The following is a 27670-nucleotide window of genomic DNA, read 5'->3' on the forward strand; positions in this document are numbered from 1 at the left end:
ATTTAGCAGCAGGTTTGGGAACTTAGAATATGAAAAATAGTTGCAATTGTCTTTTAATTATTTTGAAATATAATACCAGAACATCTAGATCAGAACAGAAGCATATTTAGAAGAGGAAATGAGGATGCAGTTGTACTTATGATCACTTCTCATTTTTGTGACACCTTTGAATCTCTTTTGCTGTAAGGCATATCCTCAAACACTACTGTAGGTTTTACAAATCAGAGTTACTTACAAAAATCACTGTCCATCCAGAAGAGGTGAGCGTTTCTTCCTCCACATAAGTCACTTCACATTGCAGTTTGCTGAGCCCTGGCTTATCTGTTCAATCACAACTTTCCCACTGCCTACTTGCCTGTTTCTGCCAGTAGTATCAGCTTCTCTTACTTTGACAGCATGCTTCATACAGAGATCTTTCGTATCCAAGCTGGTAAGTAGCCAGATTCCAGGCTGTCTGTTGCACTCTGGATCTGAGAAAAACTGTCAGTCATCCTCTTTTAAAGCAGCATTTGGATAAACCAGATGGACTATTCCTTTTCTGAAATCACACCCACTGAGTGGATCCACTCCACATACCAAGTTTACATGGGTTAAATTGAATGACAGCAGACAGATTGCTGATTTCCAGTAATTGCAAGGGCTACCATCCTGGGCTTTTCTGCTTAAAAGAGAAACACACTTTTCGTATTTCAGTCAGGAGAAACTCCTGCCGTGATTGCCTTCATTGCAACCTGATCCTAATGATAACCCCCTCAATCTCTCTGCACCACACTGATGTCAAAAGCAAATAAAGAACAGGATATCACATGCCTGCATATCACTCCACTTGCAAACTGTTGTTTGCAACAGGTCCCCCAAAAAGCACAGGACTTCTTCACTGCCCAGACCACACACACGTAGCAGGCATTTGAAATATAAGCACAAAGACATTCTTCAGACTGTATAAGAGGGACATAGCACAGGTATTTAGGGACTTTGAGGGGAGAGGGTGTAAGTAAAGACACGTAGATGACAGCAAAAACTAACTTTTCTGATGTTTGGAAAGTTCAGTACTGTAGCATAGACCTATGGAGATTTTTGTATTAAAATAAGAACAAAGGATATGGGAAAAACATATATATTGACTTAGTCCATTTTGGCTGCACTCTAAGAGCACTAACAAGCACAGAGCTCAAGCAGAGTGCTGAGCAGAGATGTGAATGCCAACACGTTTCCAAGGCTGAGAAAAAAGATTCCATCTTGATGTTCTTCCCAGCTGTTGCTAAGAAGTTTTGCTGGGTTTTCTCCTTTGCCAAGAGACCTTTCTAAAAAAATTGCATATGGATAGTACTCACTTAAAATGGAAAAGGAATCATGGCTCAAGTGACATGATTCTCTGGTACTGATATAACTAAAAAAACCCAGTGGAATCAATCAAAATAAGTAGCTGAGGTTTTCAAAAGTAGGTGGCTATAGATGCTTGTTTTCTCCTTAAGGGAGACTGCTCAAAGTAGTGTTGAAAATCAGACTACTTATTTTGGTATTTCAGTCCAAATAGGAATTCAAGATGTACTCAAATAAGGAAAAAAGAACCATGAATATTCTCATGTTCTGTATACTTCAGAGTTTCTCCCCACCCCTTGCAGTGTTCATTTTCATATAAAATGTTTATACTCACATTAGAATAGCAAAAACAGAATTTATTTTCAACTGTCAGTAGTTTCTTAATTTTCACTTTCTTTTCCAGTAAAGTTTCTGATTTCAAAATAACTTCAGAGTTTCCTCCTTCCTTCCACAATTTCCACTTTTTTTTTTTTGTGTGTGTGCTTGTTTGTAATTTTAGACTGCAATTCCAACAGCAATCCCCTGCTTCCGTGCAAGGACTTTCAAAAAACCTGAAAAAGTTAGGCATGCAACTCACAGCATAAAACTTGTTAAAGCATCGTTGAAAGTCCCTGCCCATATGGAAAACAAAAACAGTTTTCCAGAAGCAGACTTATGATCCATCAGAAGGCCAGTTTTCCATGATTTGCAGCCATCAGTGTTCCCACTACTGTAACTAACTCCACATTTGAGCAGTCCCATTGACTCCAAGAGAACTGCTCATAGCTTGAAGTTAACAATAATTATGCAGATCTTACAGAGCATTTGCTCTTTGTCCATCTCACAGAGATATTATTGAGAAGGTCAATACTTTTATTCCCGTTGTACAGATGAGGAAATAGAGTTGATGGGACTGGGCCAACCTGAATGGCAGAGACAGGATAAATACCATGACGAATAAAGGCTACTGGTTATTACCCTTCTTGTAAAGTGCTTAATTACTAAAGTCTCATAAGAAAATGTCTGAAATAGAAACAATTTCCCTGTTCTCCCTCTTTCCCAAGCACTGATTCCAGCTAATCATCATTCATCCTTTGTGCCATCATATGAAAGTTAACTACAGAGAAAATAAAAATAGTATTTATACACCCAAGGAAGGATTTACATAGCTGGTTCCTTAAGAGCTTTTACCATGTACTGGATCAAAAATCTGTTTTTAAAAGATTGTCTAAATAAATACATATTTACCTTATAGAGTGTAATAGCTCATTCAGAGCCCTGATGGTGAGGTGAGTAAACAAACTTCACTCTTGGATATTTCTACCGAAAGTTCTGACTCATCCACAGGTGTGCTGGACCCCTCACCTAACCACCATTACTCTAAAGTTCCCACTGCAGAGGCTTTGCTTGTCATACCAGTTTGCCCACTGGCAAGAGGAAATGCCATGTCTTATGACAGTCTCAGACCTACTTGGAAAACCCTGACATTCACTATGCCTTTCCCAGCCCTTGGCAAGCCAAAGTCCGCATGCTGGTTTTCACTTTAAATAACTGGTGTGCCCTGCAGCTTTAGCACTGTAACACACAGCTTGCTCCCTACTTCATGTATTCTTCTCTGGGACAACTAAGCACCTAACCAGCCTTTTTATCAGCAGCAGAGGGTTCTTGCTGCCTGCCCTGTAAGTTTGTCTGATCCTTAGAATCCAACATTCTGCAGCAGAAGGGCTGTATTTATATTAGATCTAGCTCATCTTCCATATGACAATAGTTAGTTTAATGTTAAAAATTATGTTGTTTCAGGCCTTCATGCTTCTGGGCACTGAGAACAGAGTAGGCAGAGCTGTGAATAAGTAATCTTGGCGTGACTTTAACTTCCCATTTCCTTTACTGGCCACTAGTGAGATATTACAACAAATATATTTCTGGCAGAACAATTCCATAAGAGATTTCTATCTCCTTTTGCTTAACTATTTTCTGGCTTGGACTTTTTGCTGATTATCTTTAAATTAATTGTGCGAGGAGGGGAAGATTTCTTTAAGTCTTTTGGTCTCAAAAACATTGAAAATACTTTATTTAATTCTGCTTTCTGCAGACACATCCAGAGTGTCCATAAGACAATTTATGAAAGTTACTCACAAATCTCTCTTATTTTTTGATGTCTTGTGAGTGTTCATGTCATCATTCTCCTCTCATTTCCATGCCAGAGTAGAGAATTTTTGTTGCTTTAGACAAAGCACTGTTTTTTTAAAAAAAGTCCTTATCAGATATGTATCCTGAATCAGAGAGAAAATAGTCCATGTTCACCTTCTGCTGGTTCAGGTCCCAACATGATATTCAGTACTCTGCAGTAATACTTATCAGTGTTATTAATTCATATAACTCAGCTTTGGGGTTTTGACTGCATTACTTATGACCCTAGGCTGCACCTTACACCAATTTCCTCAGGATTTTAATTTAAAGCAAAAAACACTTTCAACTTCTAACCCTAACCCTAACCCTTTGCTTGCCTGGAGTAGCAAAAGTATTTCTTGCTGTTGATTTGGGCAGTTCAATAGCACTTTCCATGGACAAGTTTCTTACACTTGATAGCCCCCAGTGCTCCACAACTACCTATTGGTAAATGCTGCTGGCAAAGAACCTGGTATGTAATTTTATGCACCTATGTAATGTGTGTGTAAAAATGACAACAAAACTTGATTTAGCTATTACAACAGCCTACATTGTCTATCCTCTTTTTGTAGTCTGTTGACTACAGATGGTGCTGGAAAACCCACATGAAGGGCTCATGAAATCTGAAACAGGAGGCATGTATTTAACATTTACAGCAAGAAATGCAAACTCCAAATGCAAATAAATAGGGTTTCCCACAGGTCACTTATCTTTTGTTGCCCAGTGAGTATTTTCTAACTAAAATGTTATTTTTAGTATTGTATCTGTGAGATACAATAAGCCTTGCACAGATTGCTACAAAAGTTTGTGGAAATGTACATTTGGGTTATATGGGCTTACAAAACTGGTGTTTGGGGAACCATCTCATAAAAATGTAGTTTGCACCCTTGGGATTTAGTTTATAGGGGAATCCAAGCAGCATTTTATCTGATTAGAATTAAGTTCCTGCCATAAATTTTAAGCTTACTATGTTGACTGTGGTATCTCTGACTATATATTTTTCACATCCTGCACTAGGCACCGTTTAGACAGACATAATAAACTATTAGATTACAATATTTTACAAGCACTAGCAATCTCTTATACAAGAAAATATACAAGGGATGACCTGGAAAACAAAAGTATTCTAAAAATTCCTACAAAATTATTTCATAAAATCTTCTTTCACATTTTACCATGTATTTTCCCCAACTCATGACTAATTTCACTTATCAGACATTATCTTTCTCCCTCAGGAATGATTTTTCTTTTCTAATTTTTCCCTAAAGGCATAAGATTGTGTTACAAATTGTCTTCTGTGAAATATGGTGATCAACAAAATACTTATCTTATGGAGGCCTCAATATTTCTGAATCTTTTAATGTTAGAGAGGCCTTTAATTCATCTTTCTACTGGAATGCAGGGAAGGATTAACAGCCTTAGTACACAGGCATGGAGTCTTGTCTGGCTAAGAGGCATGGGCACAGTCCTTCAGACAGTCACAAGCCACTGCTTCAGCCTCCACAGGATTTCTGCTAATGGATGAAGCACGTGAAGGATTTCAATACCAGCCAGTCACAGTTCAAAATTCAAGAGGAAATTTAAGAGCAACATAATGTGCCTTACTTAAAGCAATTTATTTTGTCACCTTGTGTATACAGTAGTTCTTTGTTCAAGTTAAATCCTTTATAACAACCTGAAAGAGGAAGTTGAAGGGCAGACTGTTTTGGGAAATATGGGTACATAAAACATGGTGAGATGTATCATCTGATCCAGCATCTTCCAGAATGCCCTTGCCATGAACTTCTCCCACTACACACCTGATCTCAAAACTCACTAATGGCCACACTGCTCAGTTGCTTGTGTCTTTCATCCTAGGGACACCCTCCGCTGGTCTGTGCTATTTATGCAGTAAGCAGGTACGTCAGCATTTGCTCCTGCAGAAAGAGAAGGAAATAAGCTAGGAGTAGCTGGCTAGGCTTGCTAGTGATTTAGGTAGCATTAATTCACAGAAGATGCTTGCATAGGTTTTTACTTAGTTTCTCTGAGAAACTGAAAGTTTTGCCTATTAAATAAAAACGTTCCAGTCCAGGGGTGCTATGGTAAAAACATATTATCATCTGAAGGTTAAGAGACATTCTCAATGCAAGACACCATTCCTGCAGTCTTAGAGATGGTCCCTGGAGGAGACTGATTGCCAAAAGTACCCATCCTCCTGCTACCAGTAAGATAGCACAGATAGGAAAGAAACGGCAACTAGTTTAAGCAGACAAAAGAACTAAAGAAAATTAACCTTCAGATAACTTCTGTAAGATTAAAAGTTTGTTTAAAAATTTAGACAAATTTAAGGCGTCCTCCAAGTGTCCATGGACCCTTTACACTGTGCCTAATTTGATTTTCATCTGTGCCAACATTAGTATCTTAAGTGCCCTCTAATCTCGGACAGTGCTGCACTGATGACATACAAATTCAGACAGGACCTCAGTATTATATAGCTCACTCTTTGCATGACCACAACTCAGTTGCTTCTTAAAGTCTTCATATCATAGGTATCTACTGATTGGGAAAGAAATTTGGAATGGAATTCCAGCCACTTTGGTTGAGATTACATTCAATGCACATACTCACACCATTTCATTTCAAGCTCCTAATTTAGATGCCAAAATTATTCCGCTGGTCAAACTGCTAGAGAATGGCCCAGAGAACTCAGTCAGTCTGTCAGTTTCATGTCAGCCTCTGACAGAGACATCCCTTCTGCCAACTACAGAAAGTGTGAATTATCTCTAGAAAGTATCTCATCTCAGTCTTTCAACTAACTCTGCTACTAGACACCTTGTTCCCTAAGTAGCTCAATAAGTTGAAGGAGTTTGAAATACTGTTAAGTCTGACCTAGCGCCTGAAGTCCACAGGATCACATCTGCTGTCATGCCATCAGTAGGCAGGTTACAGAAGTCTCTCCATCCCATTTTTCTGTCTCCTGAAGATTTACTTGATAAGGGAGAGTCCCTACTCTGACGGCTTTGGAAACTACACAAACCAAACCAAAGAAACCAGGCATGAGGACACATAAAAGGCTGGTAATAATGTGGATAAGGGTACCTTAAGCCTTTATTTGGATGTTCAGCTACAGCACCAGGACAGATACCTCCAAAATAAAGGACCTATTTACTGGATCTACTGGCTGCATTCAGGTGCTGAGAAACTCCCAGTGGGATTTTATATTATTGCACAACAGAAGAGAACCCTTATAAGGTTTGTCATCTGGTACCTTTTGCAAAGGATGATCCTTAAAGCCCCAAATGCTTAGTAGAGCCAGTACCATTTTAAATGTCTGCATGACAGACAAACTAATTACCTGCCCAAGGAGCCACGGCCACATTATTTGACATGTTTGAGTTACAATGTTCCAAACTAAACTTGTCCCAACTCCATGAGAAGATATATCTCGGGGTAGAAGAGAGAGCCAGTAAAAAAAAATCACCACATGTTTGAGTAAGTAATTGAAAAAGGGAGATTTTGTGACCAGAAAAAGACTTGATTCCCTGAATAAATTATTAAGTGGAAATTATTCACTCAACTTCAATAAATAAAACCTCAGTTTGCTTTTTCAGAGAAAAAAAAATCCACAATATTCCACAAAAGCCAAAAAGGAAATATTAAAGATATTATTTGCACTCAAACAGAACTGATTATTCACAGGGTTCTGAAAACAATCTTTCCAACTAAGTGATGCCTCATACTGTCAAGAAGCCAAATTTTCAGAAGAGCTCATCAACCAGCAACTCCCGCTGAGAGCAGAAGCTTATTGAAAATCTAGCCACTTTGTGGACATGCCTAAATAAGAGCTGGTGGGTTTGGAAACCTGCCCTTGGTTTTCCCTACTCACACGCTATGCACTCCACCTTACACAGGCCAGCTCACACAGCCACATGTTCTCTCTTGAATGTCATTATCTTCAGAGTGACAAAGACAACCTGGAGCACCTTCAGATACTGTGGGAGAGAGTGTAAAGTAAAATCCTGGCATCCTTCCCACCCTTTCAGGTCTTTCCAACTCCCCAAAGGGGGCAATGCAGCCCTCTCTCTACAGGCTGAATGCTGGCAAGAAGAAAGTAGCAAGACCAGAACAGACTCTCTAGTTCTAATAAAGCTGTCAGGCTTGACATACAGTATCTACTGCTTTTCCATTCTCCTCCATCTCAAGCAGGATAGAGGGATTATGCAGATGAGCCACTATATTGTGTCAGGCTCAGAAACATTGTCCTGTATGCTTGGCATAGCCTGAATTCGTTTCTATATCCCTGAATGCCCACAGCTATGAACTGTCTTGGTGGGATAAACACCTTAACAAAGCTGTTTAGCAGATTGAGTAAAAGGTTCTGGCAGGCAAAAACCCTTCTAGTGAATGGGAGAATGTGCTCTCAACCCCCTCACTCTCAAAGCTTTGAAGATTTATTTATGATGTATGTAAAAAATAAGGCACTTATTCAGGGTCATGGGCTCTTAAAGCTACGCTGCTTCTTTCACGCAGGCACAGAAATGTCATCCCTGCTGTAAAACCTCTTGCACTTCCCAGCCACAGAATAAACCACCACAAGCTTTTCACTGCTAGTTCACCAATGCATGCCTTCACACTTTAGGAGGGATAAATAAAAAGGAGGGAAGCTTTTGATGCAGCAGCCCCATTCAGGCAAAGAGAAGCCAGGTGAGGTCCTTATTTCTCTCTCCACAAGCCAGAGTTCTAGAAACCCTCAGCCTCCTAAAGAGGTGTACAGTCAAGACACCAAAGAGTTTATACAGATCCTGCAGGACCAAGTCTTTATATTAGCACAACTGCTGGGGGCAAGTCCTATCAATATTTCGCTTCTGTTTCCCCTTCTGCAAAAGTTCAGACTCAAGAAGGCATTTTTCATACAGACGTATATAACCAGTCCTGGTTACTCAGGCACTCACAGCCACTGCAGCTTTCTCAACCAGTATTTACACCTAGATTTCACTTCCACCATCACAACACATGCTCAGGATAAACACTGTGTGCCCAGCCTGACCTTACCCAAGGCTCCTCTATAGACATACACAACCAACAATAACATGGAAGATCATAATTTTGCTCTTTAATATTATTCCTTCCCTTATTATGCTCTATCAAAGTAAGATAATGAAGAAAAGAATGAAAAATGACAAATTCTTAGCTTAACTTGAAGCCTGTCAGTGAAACAAGTGTTTTCAAAAAGATGGCATATTTTAACCGACTACAGTACTATGAAGAAACTGAAGCCATGAGAATGCACCCCCAACTGATCTCTTTCCAGAAGGTTACATTCTAGTGCAACCTGAAGTATTGATGAAGAAAAAGCCTGGGCCAGATGGAGCCTGGATAAAGTAGAAGTGCTTTATGAAGTTATCTCAATTCCTTTCCTGCACTGGGGGTGCCACAGTTGATTACAGCTGAATCATGACAGCATGGACTGCTAAAAAGCAGGCATTGTAATTTGATTGTTGATCTGGTGTCTATTCTTTTGTGTCTCTCACAGGGAGAAAAATAAGAGGTAATAGTAAATCAAAACAAAGAAAGCTTTAAATATCAGGCTACCACATTACCCTGTCGTCTGTATTTTGTTAGCATTTTAAAAGAAGAATTGACAGATTTTACAAGATGGGTATCAGAAGAATTTGAAAAAATGCCAAAGCTACAGGATCTAATCAAGACAGACTGTACAGCCAGCTTCTGCAGAAGAAAGGGCTGTGTGCAGGTGGGCTGCATACTAAAACTCAGAAGGGCAGGCACTCACTGGAAGTTTTATCCCCGGTTTTAGGGAAACAGGGATTGATGTGAATCTCTCTAAACAAACAAATAAACAAAAAAAGCTCCTCCCCTCATCTTACTTTTCGTTGTTAGGCAACCCACCCACTATTTTTCCTCCCCCACATCTTGATTGGCTCCATTAACCTCACATATAGGCAGGTTGGAGTTCTGGCTGATAGCAAGTCTTTGTTATGCGAAGCATGAAGGCTGCTGCAATGCATCTGAAAAATGGCAGGCTTCTTCACAGCACATTGCCTCAAGAGGCTAGGTCCAATTAGAATATCATCCTAGATCAGTTTTAATTTAGCTTCTATTTATGACTGCTTGGCTTAATAAATTAATTTAGTTTACTGTGCAAACGAAACCACAAGTCTGGGAAGGTGAACAGATTCATAAGATGATTTCTGGAGAGGCCTCCAACCACATGCTGCACAAGAAACTAATGATTTGTACTGTAACAATCTCAAATAATACCTCTCTGATTCTGCTGAAGCCTAGGCTTACTCTTTACACATTTCTTTGTTGAGTGAGGGAAGGGTGACAAATAAACAGTAAATGGAGTTAGTAAATACAGACAGTAAATAGAGATAAATTAATAGTAAAGAGAAATTGCTTAATATTAAATAGTGATAAATGCAATTGTCTTTAGCAACAGCAGCAGGACCCTGAATCAAGAAGGCACTTGGGCACAATTAAGTGCTCTTTCTCCATATTTTCATATTGTATTAGGTGTTTCCTTACAGATTCTTTGTCACAACCATATTTCCCATCGAGCAAAGAAGAGGTGGTCACAGGCAATTTTACCCACTTGTTCAGCACCTCTTCTCTTCCCTATGATCCTTTTGTTACAACAGCCACTAAGCACATACCAAGATTCATCTCTTCCTCCTCAGTCTCTGTCCAGCCGTCCTTTTCCAAGTAGCCCCTGTTTAGTACCAGCCTTGATAGTCAGAAACTTCTCTCACAGCTTTCCCCCCAGGCTTTGTACCTGATGGCTGCTTTCTAGTGCCCCGTGTCTGCTCCTAGGAGAAAAAAATTACAGTAGCCTCCTGTGTCAGATGCCTGATGAGCAGAAAAGACACAGGAACTGGGGAGGAACTTCATGAGACATTCAGGGATCTTAGATGAAACCTCTTCGAGAAGAAAACTGAGCAACATCAGGCTCATATGCATTGGATCCAACACTCTTCAGTAACCATGACTGAGCAAGGCTGAGATTGAAATATCTCCTGTATTGTGTTTCAGGAGCCCAGCCAAAAAACTAGGTCCCCATGGCATGCAGTGCAGACATGGGGAAAATTGGGGGGAAAAAAGTGGAAAAGTTAAGAAAAACAGCAACATTTCTCCTGTAGCATGGCAGTTAAAACTGAAGTCAGTGGCAGGTGTGTAGTAGTTTTAATTAGGCCTCAAATTAGCAGGTTCAAGGAGTCTGCATAGATTGGGAGAGACGGGTATTGCCTGACTAAGTAACCAGGGAGATATTTCATACCAGATGATGCAAACCTGAGATATGATTGCAAGAGTGGGAGGTGTTCAGTTCAGTTCCATCATGGCTGAAGTAAAGACAGGACACGCTGCAGCTGTCCTGCTAAAGGGGGCCTTGCTGCTGTTGCTGCCACTACTTGCCTTTTGTTTGAATTCAGGGAAGTAGAAATATTTTGTTATACTTTCTTCATCTTGCTGGGTGTCTTTTAGGGTGCTTATAGATCTAGAGTGATGGAATCTGGTTTTGGTGGGAGGTAGAAAATTGTTGTTATATCTAACTTGTGTAATTGTGTGTTATATTGTAGTTTTCTCCTAATTTTCTCTTTCCTGTATAAATATATAGTTAGTTTAAGCATAAATGAGTTTCTATTTTTTTTTCCTTTCTCCCTTTTCTCAGCGAGAGGGAGGGAAGCTGACTCTGCTATTGGGCAGTTGGCATTTTGCCAGCTCAACCCACTACACAGGTGTCAAAAAGTTGTTACTGCTATAAGCATGGAAGCTATTTCTCTAATCTCCAAGCAAATGGTGCATCCCTCTTTTTCATTTCAGTAAAATCCTTGGAGTCTTTCTTCAGCATCAGTTGTTGAGTTTCAACAGATACTTTAGGTTCACATCATCCATGAAAGAGTCCAAACACTAGAAGCCAAAGAAAGCTGCACTCCTTTTGTCTATAAGCAATTATGTTTAAACAGCTCTCAAGCACTTTCAAAGATTTGCATTCCTTTTTGCAAAACGGGATGATTCCATCTGACATATGGTAGGTTCTGAAGAGCCACAAGTTTTCTGAAATCAAAATGAAAAACTACAGGAAGGGATTTGGAGAAGAAAACATTCCCAAACTTCTATAGACAAGAATCTATAGTAGCAAGTAGCAAGTGAGAACTTTCCTCTCTCTTCTCATTTGAATGACTTTTAAATGTTTCTATTTATTGTAAATATCTTCTTCATTTTAGTCCCTTTAGCACTGCTTAGCAGGGACATGTCTATTAGAAATTAGCTACAGCAGGATTATACATTACAGATGCAAGCCATGGATAATGAAATTCTGCTCAAATACTCTACGGCAAAACTGTAAAGTTCAGTGGAGTTTCTCAGGCTTGATAGTATCATAATAAAAGCCTGGTGTGAGAACAATCTCTTACTGTTACCCCCATATTCAACTGTAGTATTTTTTTACTACAGTGTTCACTTTACATGTAAAAATCCAGATCTCTAGTCCTCACTTCACTGTTTCATATCTGACATTCTAATTTATGACAGTGAAAAACAGGTTTACTGCACTAGCAAATCAAAGTAGCATTTTTTACCTTAGTTTAAATGAACCAAAGAAGCTTCCAGTAGTGAAACATTAGGTTTTCTGAATTTCAGCGTGTCTAAGTTGTAACCTCCAAATTTGACCTTACAGCTGCTGAGGAGAGACAATTAACATGGCTCACTCTGTAAATAGTCCAAAGTCATCATCCTTTTCAACCAACATAAGAAATTAGGATTGCAGATGCAACTCAGAAATGTTATTTGACACAGCAAGTTTGTATATTTTATTATTTGTATTACCTGCATAGTTTCTGTTAGTATATTTTAACTGATTATAGCAATATTTGCTTAAACACTAGCACTTACACCTGCACAAGGTACACACATCACATCTTCTCTGAAATAATTTCAAGATCTGACCTTAGGTACAATAGGTTCCAAGGAGAGCTGGCTGGAATATTTTGTGCTAAGGCAAATATTTTTCCAGAAACTCTTTTCAAAATGCACATCATATTCAAGATGACTCCACATTTTTTTTCCCCTTTGACATAGGAAGACCTCTCAAACCAGGTCGATTTTATCTTCTTATTATGTTGAAGACATACAGTAGTATCACAAAAACTTTCAGAAGTTCTTGGCTTTCAAAACAATCCCAAATTCTCAAACTTTTTTGAAACTCTGAAAGCTGATGTGAAACCAGTCTGCTCCGCTGCAAGGATCATTTCAAAATCTTACTTAAGCCTTCTTGTTTCTTGTACACCCACAATGATACAAGTAACAGAGGAGAGAAATGTTCAACAGCACTTCAACATTCTCCTACCTGAAATACCACCCCTATTACTCCTCTGAACATTTCTGGCAAACCCAGGTTCTTAAGAATGCTTTTTAAACTAGCATTGATGTATAAAGAAATTATTCACTATTGGGTGCTAGATACATGAGAACATATAACTATATCTTCCAGGAGTATCTCTGAATCCAGTAAATTAATTTAATACTTAATGTCTGTGGACCTTGTCCCTTTGGAGTGAATCACAGAAACTTTTGGCCTTTACTGATAAAGCAGACAGACAAAAATGGATCTTTATTGATACTGCTTTGTCCCTCCATGTACTCTTTTACTGGCAGAGATACTAGAACATGTGGTACTTGAAATCCACTTATTTGTTTTCCATATTTAACCATAGCTGGTGTGAGGCAAATCTATAAATCTGCCAAATGAATCGGTTAAGCAGTTGCAGGATATAAAGCAAATGCAACAAACAAAGCTGGCAGAGTGAAAGCACAGAGCCACTGACAGCGTGGGGCAAGGCTCCCACTGGTGAGACCAGAGGCAGAACACTCCCAAGACTACCTGCAAAATTGATGCAAAGCAGAAAGCAGCTTCTTAGGACTGGATTTTTTATGGAATCTAATATGTCAGGCACCCTGATCCCACTGTAATTCAGCTTATTTATCAGAAGGTTCAAGCTGTTCACGAAGAGCTGGGACCCAAAATTTCCATTACAGCTATATGCTTTTTTTCCTGTAGAGCTCCAAACTTCTTCTGACACTGGCTGGAACTCACATTGCACTGTATAAGAGTGATACTAACAAATATTTGCTAATATTTGCCAATATTTGCTCCTACTGCTTTGTTAGTCTCCTTACTCTAAGCATCCATTTTCAATTACTATTGCCACACTTCTCTAATCCCATTGGGCTGATGATTGAAATCAACAATCTGCTCATCACCACTGGACTTCATACAGATCTTGCAGAAAGTGCAGAGGCAAAAGCAAAGTTGTTCTGGTTGGCTGGAAAAAATGGCAGGCATTGTTACTAAGTTTAAAGAGACTTGTCATTGGAAAATGACAGCTACAAACTGACACCTCTGATTTCCATGTTTTCCCCTTCTGATGAACAGGCAGTTGCTTGGGTTTATTCCACTTGCTTGTCCCTTAAAGCAACACATAACATTTCCCTTTGCCAATCTGTCTCCTTTTTCCCACTTGGCAAACACTGGTTTGCTTGCTGCTGCATCTTCTTCTGCACAAGAAGCTGGCATGCAACCATTTGGGTTTGATTATTCCCTTATTTTATTAGCATAGTCTACTGCAGCTCAGCTTTGGGAGCCTGGCTAAGGTCCTTCCAAACATCCTTACTCTCCTGACACCTCACTTGTCCAGCAGCACTGTAAAAGGTGTCTGGTACACTGGCAGATTTTAAATACCCATTCAGTGGAAGGTGGGTTTAGCTGGGCACAGGCAAGTGTTCTGGTGGTCATCAAGGCAGTAACATTTTGGTTCAGAGGAAGGAACCTAGCAATTCAGAAGTCCATTTTTTGCTACCTTACTAAAGCACACTCCTGCTGCACATGTGTTGTCTGGAGATACACTTGCCCACACCTCCAGCAGCATGCTTGCTGGGCTATAGTTTCTATTAGAAATGAGTTTAATATGGAAAAGTAAACTGCATATTTTTCAATACAATCAAGGATTGAGCTCAGTCCTTCAGTTCCAATAGCTGCCTTTGCTGTTGAAAGTAACAAAGAACAGAAATAGACTCTACTCTCACATCTTCAAATCCCAAAGGATTATGTGAGAAACAGCAGGTGATCTCCAGTCCTGCTCTATCCTCTGCACAGAGAGAAAAGGACTTAAAAGAAAGAAACTGAAATTTCCTCCCTATATATATTTTTACTCTCCACTGCCTTTCAGTTTTAAAAAATATGAATAAAATAAGACATATAAGGGGATCTGACATCCATCAAGTCAAAAAAACATACAAAAAAAAGGAGAGGGGCTGGTTTACTAAGAGAAACAAACACAAAACCAACAAAACAACAAAACTGGCTAACAAGAAATCATCTTTGCTTTTTGATTACTTTCTTATTTCATTTCAGATATAACAAAACACTGGAACAACTTGCCCAGAGCAGTCAGGAATCTGTCCTTAGGCTAAAAAAAAGCCCCAAGCAACTCAAATTGAACGCACTGTTGGCCCTGCTCAGAACATGTGGCTGGACTAAACAGCCTCGTGAGTGTATCTGGTATATCTGCAAATTACCATTGCTGTTGCACATTCTGTCATTTATGCAAGATACATAAAAGAGTTACTACTTCTGTTCAACATTTTTAAACAGGAGTATCACCAATATAAAGCAGGATCTCAAAGCAATTCCTCAGCCTCCCCTGGTTTGACCTCTACCTCATTCAGAGCAGTTGAGAAACCACCTTAGGGAGCTGCATTACAGATATACTTGTACCATCTTATCCACAACATCCTGTATGGGCTGAACAACTCTCTTAATTTCTCCAAGTGTAAATCACTTTTCAAACTAATGGGCTAGAGAAATCATAGCAGGAGAATGTTATTTCCTTGCAGTTTTAAGGTATTACCCTTGAAAATATCTAAGCTAAAGAAGCCTCTAATTTATCTCTGCAGAAAGTGCCTGCACAAATGCTTAGCTAAAAGAGGTTTATCTTCATACAGATTTCAAAGCTCATATTTGTAGTAGGAAGGAAAAATTACTGAAATATTCCACAAGGAAGTCAAAACATCACTGCAGACAAAATGTACACCTTGGCTGCAGTCTCCATCCCTCCACCTTGTACTCAGTCAATGAGTAGGATGACCAGACACTGCAGAAAGGGCACCACAGTGAAGGAGCTGACAAGTCTTCCAGAAAACATACAAACCTCATTTGTTAGACCAGCACGTTATCCATGGCTTATGAACTCAGCACCAGAGAGGGTGTTCTGCAACAAACACATCCATATGGGGCACTCTTGGACTTCTTTCTTCTGGTTGCATTCTCAGCTCCTGTGTCCAACTCACTTTAGAAAAGAGCCGAATTCCCTTCTACCAGTTCCTGAACTCCTCACTTTTAAAAACATCCACAACCATCAGCTTCTTATCTACAGTCTCTTTCCCCTTTTCTTATATTGCAGAGGGCAGAGCTCTGAGAAGTAACTGTCTGGCTTTCTCATGCATGACTCATTCTGTTCAAGATTTTCTTACCTTTACCTCCTTTTGTTCCCTCCACTGTTAAGTTCTTTCCCAAGTAAAAATTAAGGTCCTTGAACCATTTTAGCCCAGGCTTCTGAAAAGCTTTCAGAACCCATGACTCCCAGCACTATTTTTAAAAGATGTAATTCACCTTTAACTGTATGTATGAAAAGCTAGAAATTTTCAGACATGCCCAGCACAGCAAACAGAGGCAGGAATACATTTCAACGTCAGTGGCTAACCAGGAATTGCAGGAGCAGACCTATGAAAGAAAACTTCTCTTTGACACCATCCATGTTTAAATGGCAATACAGACACAAGTGTCTCCCTCTTTTCTGAGTGCTCCATTTCAGGTACATTATTATCAGTTTCAAGAATAATCTTCTGCTTTAAGGGGCAGGAGAAATGGGGCAGGCAGAAATCAACATTTCTATTGAATGGGAAATTCTAGTAATTCAATCTTTTTTTCTTCTGTGTGGGAGAAAATAGAAGTGCTTACAAAAAAGTATTAACTTTTTTCTTTCTTTCTTTTTTTTTTTTTAAGAATGAAAGCATTCAGGAAAAGAACCATTTCATTTTTATTAAACAGTTCCTCAACTGAAATTATTTCTTTTACCTTCCTGCCTGAAGAAGTTTCACTCCATTTTGCTCAGCCAAACAAACAGTAGTCATATTAATCCTGTTCCACCAAGCCTGCCTGAGGGACAGCAGACTCACCACTCCCTCTTTCATCAGGATCACATGGAAATGCCACATGCCACTTCAGATTTCACAGCACTGGGATGACGCATCTTCCTGTCGTATGGCATGCAATTCCTGATACAAAAACTTCCAAATGACTTGGGAAAGTGGCCACACAGAAAACAGCTACACAATTGACTAGTCTTCTTAATCAGTATGAATTCCCTTTCTTTTTAAAAAAATTAAATACTGTAATTTCCATTTGATGCAGTTTTGCATCCAATTTAAATCTTTCATTAATATATCACAACATACACTACTATAAAATTACTTGCATCTTGGCTTTGTTGAAAAGGCAGGTGCAGTAGCAAGCTTAACATCCATATCTCCAAGTCACAGTCAGACCTGATTCTTCACTGTTGAACCTCAGCAGAGCTGATCTTCAGCTGACATATCTCTTCTGAGTCCACATTTCCAAGTTCATCTGTCTTGCCACACAGTAACAATGTCAAGTCACTCAGGTCCTTGCTAAGCACTACATCACACAGCTCCCAGCACCCTGAATTTGATTTACTCTCCTTCTCATGGACCTAAGCCTCCCCACTTCACTATTTGCTTGTGGAAACATCTCACACTGCAAAGCAAAGCTTCAGTTTCTGCTAAAAATTATTCCAAGTAAGCAGAAAAAATCCCTAAAAATAAAAAACCCCAAAGAAACAAACGAAAAAAAAACCAAAACAGAAAACATCTCTTTAAGCATAATTTTCTGTCACCAAACATTTTAGGCAATACATGAAAGTGCGTTTTGTTTTCAGGAGTTTATAAAAAACTATTTATTTTTGTTACCAGAATAGCCAACAGTCATGGTACTGTCTGCTTTTGTTGAGAAATTAACTTTGCCTTGAAGGAAACCGTGTCATTGTTCTCTACATTTACCCTGCAGAGCAGCTCCCAGCATTACCTGTGGAGTCACCATTCCCGTGTTAAAACAGACATAGAGGAAGGTGTTGCTAATTCTTTTTCTACCACTGGGACTGTAGAGTCAATTGCAGTCTCCCAATCTGGAGAGACCCTTGAGCTCCTGAAAATACACATAGAGAACAAGGAGAAAGGTAAGTAGTTGTTCTCCTCAGAGTTCCAGTATCAGCTCAAAACTTCCCTGGTTAGGGTTGGAGATAACAGAATGAATAAAGTCTTGCAGGAACAGTGTTCTCCTATTTTCTGTTCTTGTCCACCAGCTTCTCTACTTTAGATACACGTCAAGAAATCCAGACAGCTTTTTTCCTTTCTCAAGATCCACCTTTTTTTGGCATAGCATTCCAGCTCTTCCAGTGTTTTTCATGATCCATCTCCAGCCTGATATTGCTGTGGTGTTTGTACAATAAAGCCACCAAAATGCAAACTTTGGAGCCCTTGGTTAATAAAGATACTAAGTTTTCCATCATCTGACAACTTCTATTAAATCATTCACCGGACTCATTTTCCTGACTCAGGGTAACCACAAATGACACTATTAAGTTGTAAATTACAGCATTTTATACAATTTGAAAGCCCAAATCATCTAATTGCTAAAGAGATTAAGTATTTAAAAATCATTTTTCTCTCAAACCTTTCCCATTAGGATTAGCTGGAAATGAACCAGCATCAAGTGAATGGGTTCCCTCTGTCATTAAAATGTGAGATCAATACAATGAAGATGAATATCAGTAATGCTGAGTCACCTTTTTCGTGTCTCCTGTTGAACTGCTCCAAGAACAAAATGCAAATGTTTCCATTTCTTGCTACACACAGGGTTTGACAACTTGAAATCCACCTGAATGCAGTATACAAAATTCACTTGAATATGGTACTGCCTTTGAGTGACCCAGGAAAGGTGACCAAAATTGTGCAAAACAAGGATAAGTTTAACACCACATAAGAGCATGTGGTGTTAAGCTAAGGCTAGAAAAATAAAACTCATTTTCCTCCTCCCCTTTCTGGCCATTTAAGCATTACTACATTTTTTTTAAATTAGGAAAAAATAGTAGAGAAGGCAAAAAACAAAACCATAACAAATCAGGATAGATAACATATTTTTCCCATTTCACAGTTTGAATTTAAGGGAAGGAAAAAAGTTTGATTCTTTCTAGTTTTTCCTTGATAGAAATTAGCCTTTAACTTCACTCACATTTGCATGTGCTCTCTAAAAAACGTAGCAAGAAGAAATTGTTGAACTTGTTAAAGTATAACCTGAAAAGCAGACTAGCACAGCCTCTTCTTTAGCTAGGCAGGCCCCCCCTTAATACAAGTTTAACATAGTTAAGAACAGAAAAAACATAGAAGTGGTCATACTTGGTCAGAGCAAGGACTTCCCTAGGCTCATAGATGCTCCTGGACTGAAGCCATCTCTTACTCCTGATCTTAGGCATCCATTAAAATCAAGTATGATATCTTCCTAATGGTCCACGGTTGACAGACAACTTGTCAAATGTTGTTTTTATATATTTAGCAAATTTCAATCCATTTCTTTTCAATAAACTCAAGAATCCCCACTGAAACAGTGATGTTTGCCATGAACAAATGGCAACCACTATATTATGTGGCAAGTGACACTGGAGATAAATTTCAGTGAAGAGCCATCTTTTTTTGCTTTCAGCTGAGGCCTCTCTGGTTTCCCCAGAGATGGTGCCTGGGGTTATGATTTTGCAGTTAGGACTGGAATAGTAGAGAGCTGGGATGAAACATGGCAGAGGAACTCAGGTGGTGCCAGCACTGTAGCTTCAACATCAGTGTCTGACGAAATGATTTTTATAAATGTAAAATCACTGAGTCATACATTGTACTGGTAGCATAAGTCAAGTAGCTAGATACTTATTTTTTACATGGGGGATTGGGATGCAAAGAGCATTCTAATTTGATCTCTTGGCCAGTGGTGGCACCAAGGAATTTAATTTACATGGTAAGGAGATAATGGTCCAAACATTAGGATTATCAAATCCTGGGCCTCTCAAGCATAATCAGACAAAAGAATTTTCAAGACTGCAGTGAACTGCTTCAGTCAAGGTCAAAGGTTGTTTCCCTGCACCTTCTGCTACTATGAAGAGAGCATGCACTGGCCTATGACATCCTAGCAAAGTAGGTGGGATTCTGGCTTTCAGTAGTGGAAAGTGATGGAGGTTGCTCCTTACAGGTAGTTACAAGTCAGCAACAAACATCAATGTAAAGAAAAGTGTGGTCTGTATAAGACCTCCGCTGGATGACCATTTAAACGCTGATACTTTGTGTCTTGAGCCTGAATAGGTCAGACCTAAATACCAGGATAACAGTGAGAGTGTGAGAGAACTTCTCTACTCTTCCTAACATTCTGAGAGAGAGAGGACCCCCTTGTTTTCATAGATATGAGCCTACCATGAATAATGTATATCTGTTGTTGTGCCTTACATTCCTCTTTGCTAGTCATGCTTCCTTGTGTGGAAAGAAAGCTGATCTTCCTGCCTGAAAAGGGCTGTACATGCATGAGGTGGTGTAGCCATTTGTGTTGGGTGGCCGGGTTTTGGTAGTGGGTGACCTACATGAGTGGCTTCTGTGAGAAGCTGCCAGCAGCTTCCCCTGTGTCTGATAGAGCCAATGCCAGACAGGTACGGGATGGGCCTGCAGCTAGCCAAGGCCAAGTCCATCAGTGACGATGGTAGTGCCTCTGGGATTACATAGTTAAGATGGCGAAGCAAAAAAACCCTGCACAACTGTAACTGGAGACAGGAGTGAGAATCTGTGAGAGAAAGAGCCCTGCAGACACACAGGTCAGTGTAGAGGAAGAGGGAGGAGGTGCTCCAGGTGCTGAAGCAGAGATTCCCCTGTAGCCTGTGGTGCAGACCATGGAGAGGCAGGCTATCCCCCTGCAACACATGGAGGTCCATGGTGGAGCAGAGATCCACCAGCAGCCCATGGAAGACCTTATGCCAGAGCAGGTGGATGCCTAAAGGAGGCTAGACCCTGTGAGAAGCCTGCAATGGAGCAAGCTCCTGGCGGGACCTATGGCCCCATGGAGAAAGGAGCCCACACTGGAGCAGGTTTGCTATCAAAACTTGTGACCCCACAGGGGCTCAAGGACTTCACCCTGTGGAAGGGACCTATGCTGGAGCAGTTCATGAAAAACTGCAGCCCCTTGGAAGGACTGATATTTAAGAAGTTCCTACAGGACTGTCTCCCATGGTAGGGACCCCATGCTGGAGTAGAGAAAGAATTTGTCAGCAGTCCTCCTCCTGAGGAGAAAGGAGTGGTAGCGATAACATGTGGTGAACTGACTGCAGCCCCCATTCCCATTTCCCTGCATCGCTGAGGCTGGAAGGAGGGAGAGAAAATCAGGAGTAAAGATGAGCCTGGGAAGAAGGCAGAAGTGAGGGGGAAGGGACTTTAAGATTTAGTTTGTATTTCTCATTATCTCACTCTAATGCGATTGTTAATAAATTAAATAAATTTTTCCCCAAGTTACATTTGTTTTGCCTGTGACAGTAATTGGTGAATGATCTCTCCCATCCTTATCCCAACTGACAAGCCTTTCATTACATTTTCTCTCCCCTGCCCCGGTGAGGGGGAGAGCCATAGAATGACTTTGGTGGGCAGCCAGGGTCAACCTGCCATAGAATAAGCTGCCAAGGTCAGCAATTATTCTCAGCAGAGGTGAGCACACTAGATGCTGCCTAAATGCTGCTGACCTGGGGGTGTTGGTGCAGCAGGAACATACCAACCTGGCTTTGGAGGTAGCAGGAAGTGCTTATTTCTCATTATGTTTGAGCTCCACAGAAATGTGATTTCCCAGGGGTCTGGCAGCTCAATCAAGCCATGTTTCTGAACAAAAGAGTGACTTTAGCATTTAGCGATCACGTAAGTATTTCCTTATAGCAGTCAGCCTGCAGGAGATGAAAGCTGTGTTTTTGGTGTCAATTCATTAAGAGAAGGCCTTTATGCCAAACTACAGCTACTTGAATGGATTTCCCATAGATTTTTCACCATGTATTGCAGTCACAGCAGGAAACTTATTAAATGTGACCTCATCAGAGTGGAGAGAAAGGTGAGAAAAGGTGATAGATTCATGAAATCAATTTTGACACACACAGCTGATATTTAGAGAGGGAATTTTCTTTACATGTTTCCTATTTTCAATAAGCCTCCTTCACAGTAGAAACTATTTTCTTCTGTCTTACCTCCCAAGGTTTATCATTTAAGAACTAGCCTCAAATTGTCTAAAAGCAAAGCAATCAGCTATTTTATTTGGTAAAACACTGACTTTTTGCATACTGCTCTGGTAATGAATGACTTCAAAATGGGAAGACAGAGCAAAGACTTCTGCTAGCCACAGGGTGGGTGGTGTTTTGGAAGAATGTCTTGAGTATTTTCCTGTGCTGGTTTAAAGGTGAACCAGCAGGGGAAATGAACTCACCACGAGAGAGATTATAAGTCAGACCTAAAATTTAATAATAATATTACAATAACAACACTGACACACAAGGGAAATTGCTTTCAACTCACAAAATCCCAGCAGTATAACCCAGTGTCCTGGGGCACAAACCCAAGGGGGTTTGTTTGCCCTTGTGCTGAGACCCCTGTGGTTCCCACAAATCCAGAGCAAAAGGAAAAGAAAAACCTGTTGGTGCAGGCGAGGGCTGTGGTCTGGGCGAGAGCGGTGATCTCCTCCTGTCAAGGTCCTGCTGCTGCTCTGGATCCGACGAGAAGTTCCCGACGTCTTCTTACCCACCACTTATGTACCCTCAGGGAGCACTCAGTCCCTCCCCCTGGGCGGGGACTCACACAATGGGTGATTAACTCTGGGAGCCAGGGGGTATTGAACTGTTGATGGCCCATTGGCAGCTCTGCCCCCTCAGGCTGAGTGTGAAGGTGATAATGGCTCCCTGGGCAGCTGCTGCTAATGGCCCATTGACCTTGGGGAATGAATAGAGGGGGTAGAATACACAGCTTTGATCACCCCCACACAGGGTTAGCTGGTCCCTCCTGCTGAACTAGGACATTTCCTCTGTCTTTTTGCAGTGGGAGATACCCTCATAGTGATGTGCTCTTTGTGGTGTGTTGCCCCATCATGACTCCCACTATCAATCTCAAGTGAGAGGCAAAGCCAGACTGATTCAAGTTCTGTGAGATAATCACACTCTTGATATCAATGGGAAAACATTTTCTGCTACATGTAACAGAACCAGGCAACTGTACTTTCCACCAGCTCATCTCTAGCCATGATGTCTGTTATGCCTGGGAAAGTCTTCTGATTGAGCCTTTGACCATGTCTTGTTATACCTGCCTCCTGCACACTCTTTCAGAGGGCTGTCCACCTGGTCCAGTGGAAGGTGTTCCTGCCTGTGACATGGAGGCTGGAACAAGATGATCTTTAAGGTCCCTTCCAAGCCAAACTGTCTATAGGTCTGTGATTCTGTGATTCTCTGATTGTGGCTCGTTCTTGCTTGTGTTATGCTTATCTGTGTGGTTTCATTTGATTTTCTACACTGAAGTTGCACAGCAGCAAACAGATCTTTGTATTTTTCTCTTAGTTTGTGTCAAGGAATTAGCTCCCATTTGTTCCCTGTAGTCTTTTTTTTTTAATGCACCTTTCATGAAAGAAATAGCCCAGTCTGAAATTTTCCTGTGGCATTGTGGGGTGGCAGCTCTCAAAATCATCTCCCTGAATTGACAGATCTGTCTAAATTGGTTGCACAAAGAACTAGGAACTAGGGGCCATAGAAGGAGACCAGCAGTTTGCAGGCAAGTTGTAGGACCGGTCATAGTACCTGGTCATGACAGCTCAATGGACTGAGCGCTCCTAGCTCCAGACCTTCCTGTTAATAATGGTCCTTTGGGGGCCTTCTACTCCTATGGGTGGGTGGAGGTATAGAGGTTGCTTTTTTAAGTGCAGACAGGTGCAACAACATGGACATCTAGTCACACGCTTTTTATGTGATAACACTGCTATGAAATTCAGTGCATTGTGCTCCATAAGCAAAGTGAACTGAATAGAACGTATTTTATTCGCACAAGGGACTGCTTTTCATCGCTCTCCCACTTCCAGTTGCTCCAGTGTTCTATGCTGTGTTTTTCATAACATCTCAGATTTCAGTGATTGTACCATCATTTTAAAAGCATCCACTCTGGGAGAAGCACTGACTGCCTTAAAAATGCAGAACTGAGGTTCAGCAGCCATGGTGTCCCAATTCCAGCCTTGCCATTGCTTTATAAATACAATCAAGGCATAGATGCATGCTTGAAAAATTATCTCCCCACTGCACACAGGTAAAAATTTACCAAAAATAGTCTTCAGTTGGAGGCCTTCAAGAAGAATTTTTTTCAATTGGTTCCAGATTTAAAAACTGGAGGGTGTGTGAGTGTAGGCTAGAGGGGGAAGAGGGTGCCTTATGACATAAAGCAGATCTACAATTTTAATCCAGAGTTTCCAAATGTAAAAGTGCCAGAATTGCATCAAAACTACTTTTTGAGAGGAAAAAATGCAGGTTTCTTCTAAAACTTGCATTTTTACCTGAAAACATATCTTCGAAGTTTTCATATCAAATATATCAGTGATTGAAAAGATATGGACTTCAAGCAGGTTCTGTCCTGAAATAAGTACTGTATTTACACTGTTGCAGGCTTCTATTTGTTCATAAATGAAGAAGAGGCGGTAGAACTGTGGTTGAGGACTTCAAGCTGAGCACTTCATATCAAGGTGATAAATTACTATGATCTAAATAACTAAATATATTAAAGTCCCATTACTTAATAGTAATGACAATGTGAGGGCATATTTGCTAAACAGCTTTTCTGTCTTCTCAGACATCAGTACTCAGCAGATTACAGGAATGAATTTTCAATAATCATTCATATTTTTCTGCTAGGCTTCAACAACACGCTACACTTACAAAAGACAAAATACAATTCAGTTCGACTCCGCCACCTCCCAATACCTCCTAGCAGCTGTATGGGGCCCTACCTATGTCTGTACAATTAGAGCTAATAACTGAAGATATTAATCACACATTTACAACAAAATATTCCACAGCTAGAGACACCCTGCAAATTATGTCTTCCAATGTACATCCACCTGTTTATGTTGCTGCAACAATGTTGTCCTTGGCCAGAAAGAAAGATTTAATCAAGACTTAAACAAATAATGGATTTTGCATTCAGTGGGCTGGGCTTTCAGCCTGGCACAGCAACTTAATGCCAGTGACCCTCTCCTGATTTTCATTTTTCCTTACTGCTGTTGGAGCAAGTGGAAGAAGTCATCCCCAGAACGTGTAGGAGCATGTTTATTGCTAAAACAAAAAACCTGGTAGAGGTGCTCTCAGTCACACAATTCAACACCAACTGTGGTAAGATATTTTTAGTGATGTGTTATCCTTCTATCTAGTTAATCTTAACACTGGGGAACATACTTTGTCCTCACATTGGATGAATTAGAAACTTATAAGTTTGAGGCAGTCCACTGTCTGCCTGGTGCTGATGACTGAAAGTCAAGGAAAGGTTTAATTTGCAAATATAGCCCTGGGCACCAAAAGGGAGGTGCAAGTACCTGAAATCTAATTGTAAATGCAGTCTAAGAAGTTAGAATAACAGAATTGGGTGAGATAACAGAAAAGGTCATAAACTGAATATCCTACTCCCTTAAGTTTCTTGTAAATAAGGATTGGGACACAAAACAAGGTATATGTTTCCATTGGCATAGCAATGGAAAACCCTGCAAGAACACCATATTCAGAAATGTCCCCTAACTGGTAATAATGTTTACTTAGTGTTCAGTTTTATTAAAATCACCTTTGTTAAAGAACCCAAGTGTTTTCCATGTTGCAGAGCCTTAGACTGAGAGCAGGCTAATTCATTTATGAGTCTTTCATCTACTTCCATTTAGCTCTCATACAAGTGACATCAGCGTGACACCACTTCACTTTTCAGCTCTCTAAAACAGCAAGTTACAGGTGCAGGGCAGAAGGCCAAGTCAGGGCCACTGTAACTGAAGTTGTGCAGACTTTTGGATTACAATAAGCCTTTGCTCTGTGCCTTTACCCACAGAGGAAAAAGCAAACACTACATTCTCAAACCCTATCATTGTCTCAAGACTGCTCTTAGGATTTGTACTTCTATGCATGACATAATGCCCCCAGGTGGAGCAGAGAAGAAAGCATTTGATAGAAGGAAAGGGAGGGCAATTCATCAAACCCAGAGCATTTAATAGAAATAGACTGTGTCAGGACAGCTGAAATATTGTCAGAGTTTATATGAGGACCTCACTGGTCTCCAGCAGCCTGCCTGATAAGACAACAAGGAATTTTAAAGGTCATAAAGAGAGCCATGCCACCAGTGACAACACGGAGTTTACTTGGGTCCTTGTCTGCTAAAGTGTTGAGAAGAAGGGCAAGCCTTGCCATTACCTGACGTGAAGTGGAAACACAAGCCTCAATGTTCCTGTGTTGCCTGCCATATATCTGTGAGTGTCCATGCCCACAGTCTGTGGCACATACCTCTACTTTGCTCCAGATGCTCCATGTTCCTAATCTCCTTGTTTATTTGGGGAAAAAAAATCCTGTGAAGCAAAGAAGTATCCACCCCTGCCCAAGCCAGTGTTTTCATGGGACCTTATGGGAAACTAGGCTATTTATGATTGCAGGAGATGCTCAGACTGAATTGGACAGATTCAGGAGGGAAGAAGGGGATCTGCATACATAGCAGGTTTTTTTCCTCCATTCTTTTTGCACTCACTACACCAAGCTTCACGTTGTGGATCAGCTGTACCCTTCCAAATCCACACCATGCTGCCTGGAGCTCTGCTTTCCAGATACAGTAAGCAGACAGATGAGAGTCTCATCTACTGCTAGCAGGCTCCACAGAAAAATATCCGTTAGCAACAGGGGCCTCTTACAGCACTACAACCATTATTCCCCACCTCTGCCTTATGTAAGGTTCTCCGAAACAGTTTTCTACTTCTGTGGAGATAATTAGTTATGTCTCTGTTAATACCATATTTAACAGCTCTACTTGCTACAGAACATAAAAAAGGGTTTTACACAACTCAAGGGTGGGTTTTCAGAGGCTAGAGAAAAGCACTAGAATCTCTCCTGTGTTGTTTCCACAGGATGAGGCTGTTTTGTTCAGCACAGAAAAGCAGCCAAGGTGAGTTCACTTTAGTAGACGATCAGAAATCTTCTTGAAAAAAATGTAGCAAAGAGGGACAAGGTGGGAGAGAAACCCATGCAACTTAGACTGAAAACCTTGTGAACTTACTGAAGTTTCTCTGCACCAAGGAGATGAGATCTGCCAGAGCCTCAGAGAAACTGCTCTTTATCCAGAAAGATTCAGTCACAGGCTGTGACCTATGACAGAAAAAATTATACCAACCAGAAACATCACCAAGACTTAAAAAGTTGAACGTGTGCATCTCAAATTGCAGTTGTGCCCTACATAAAGCCTCCATCACTAGGGCAGACATTTACACATAACATGAAAGTCTGGCTTTCACCTGTGTCAAGTCCATACTGAAGTATGTCCTCTTAGAAAAAATACACCATTTCTTTCAGCATGTTTCAAAAAATCATTTGGAATTTGACTGAGATTCTCACAATGCTTTCCATTTTTCTGAAGTCGCCTACCCCTGGATTCCTGTGATTGCATGAAAAGAAAATCCAATTGCAGATATAAAACAGAAGTACAAATTTACAGAGGGACTTTGAAAACAATTTTTCTATTAATAAAAAATCCACACTCTTCAACTTCCTCCTGAATATGTATGGGCAGGGAACAGCTGAGGTGTGAACACTGCCATGTGGCAAGGGAAAAGAACAGAGCTCTCAGCATTATCACACGTGGCTTATTTAGACAGAGGTAAGCTCACTCTTTACTATGAAACTGGTCTCACCGCTAAGGTACCTAGAAAGATAAAAGACCTATCTGCCTTAGATTGCAAGGCATGTACTGAAGCCATCTAGGAAGTTTTGAAAATCATTACTTCCAAATCTGTCTAAGCCAACCTGAAATA

This window comes from Pithys albifrons, chromosome 5, assembly GCF_047495875.1.
Source record: "Pithys albifrons albifrons isolate INPA30051 chromosome 5, PitAlb_v1, whole genome shotgun sequence".
NCBI classification, from domain to species: domain Eukaryota; kingdom Metazoa; phylum Chordata; class Aves; order Passeriformes; family Thamnophilidae; genus Pithys; species Pithys albifrons.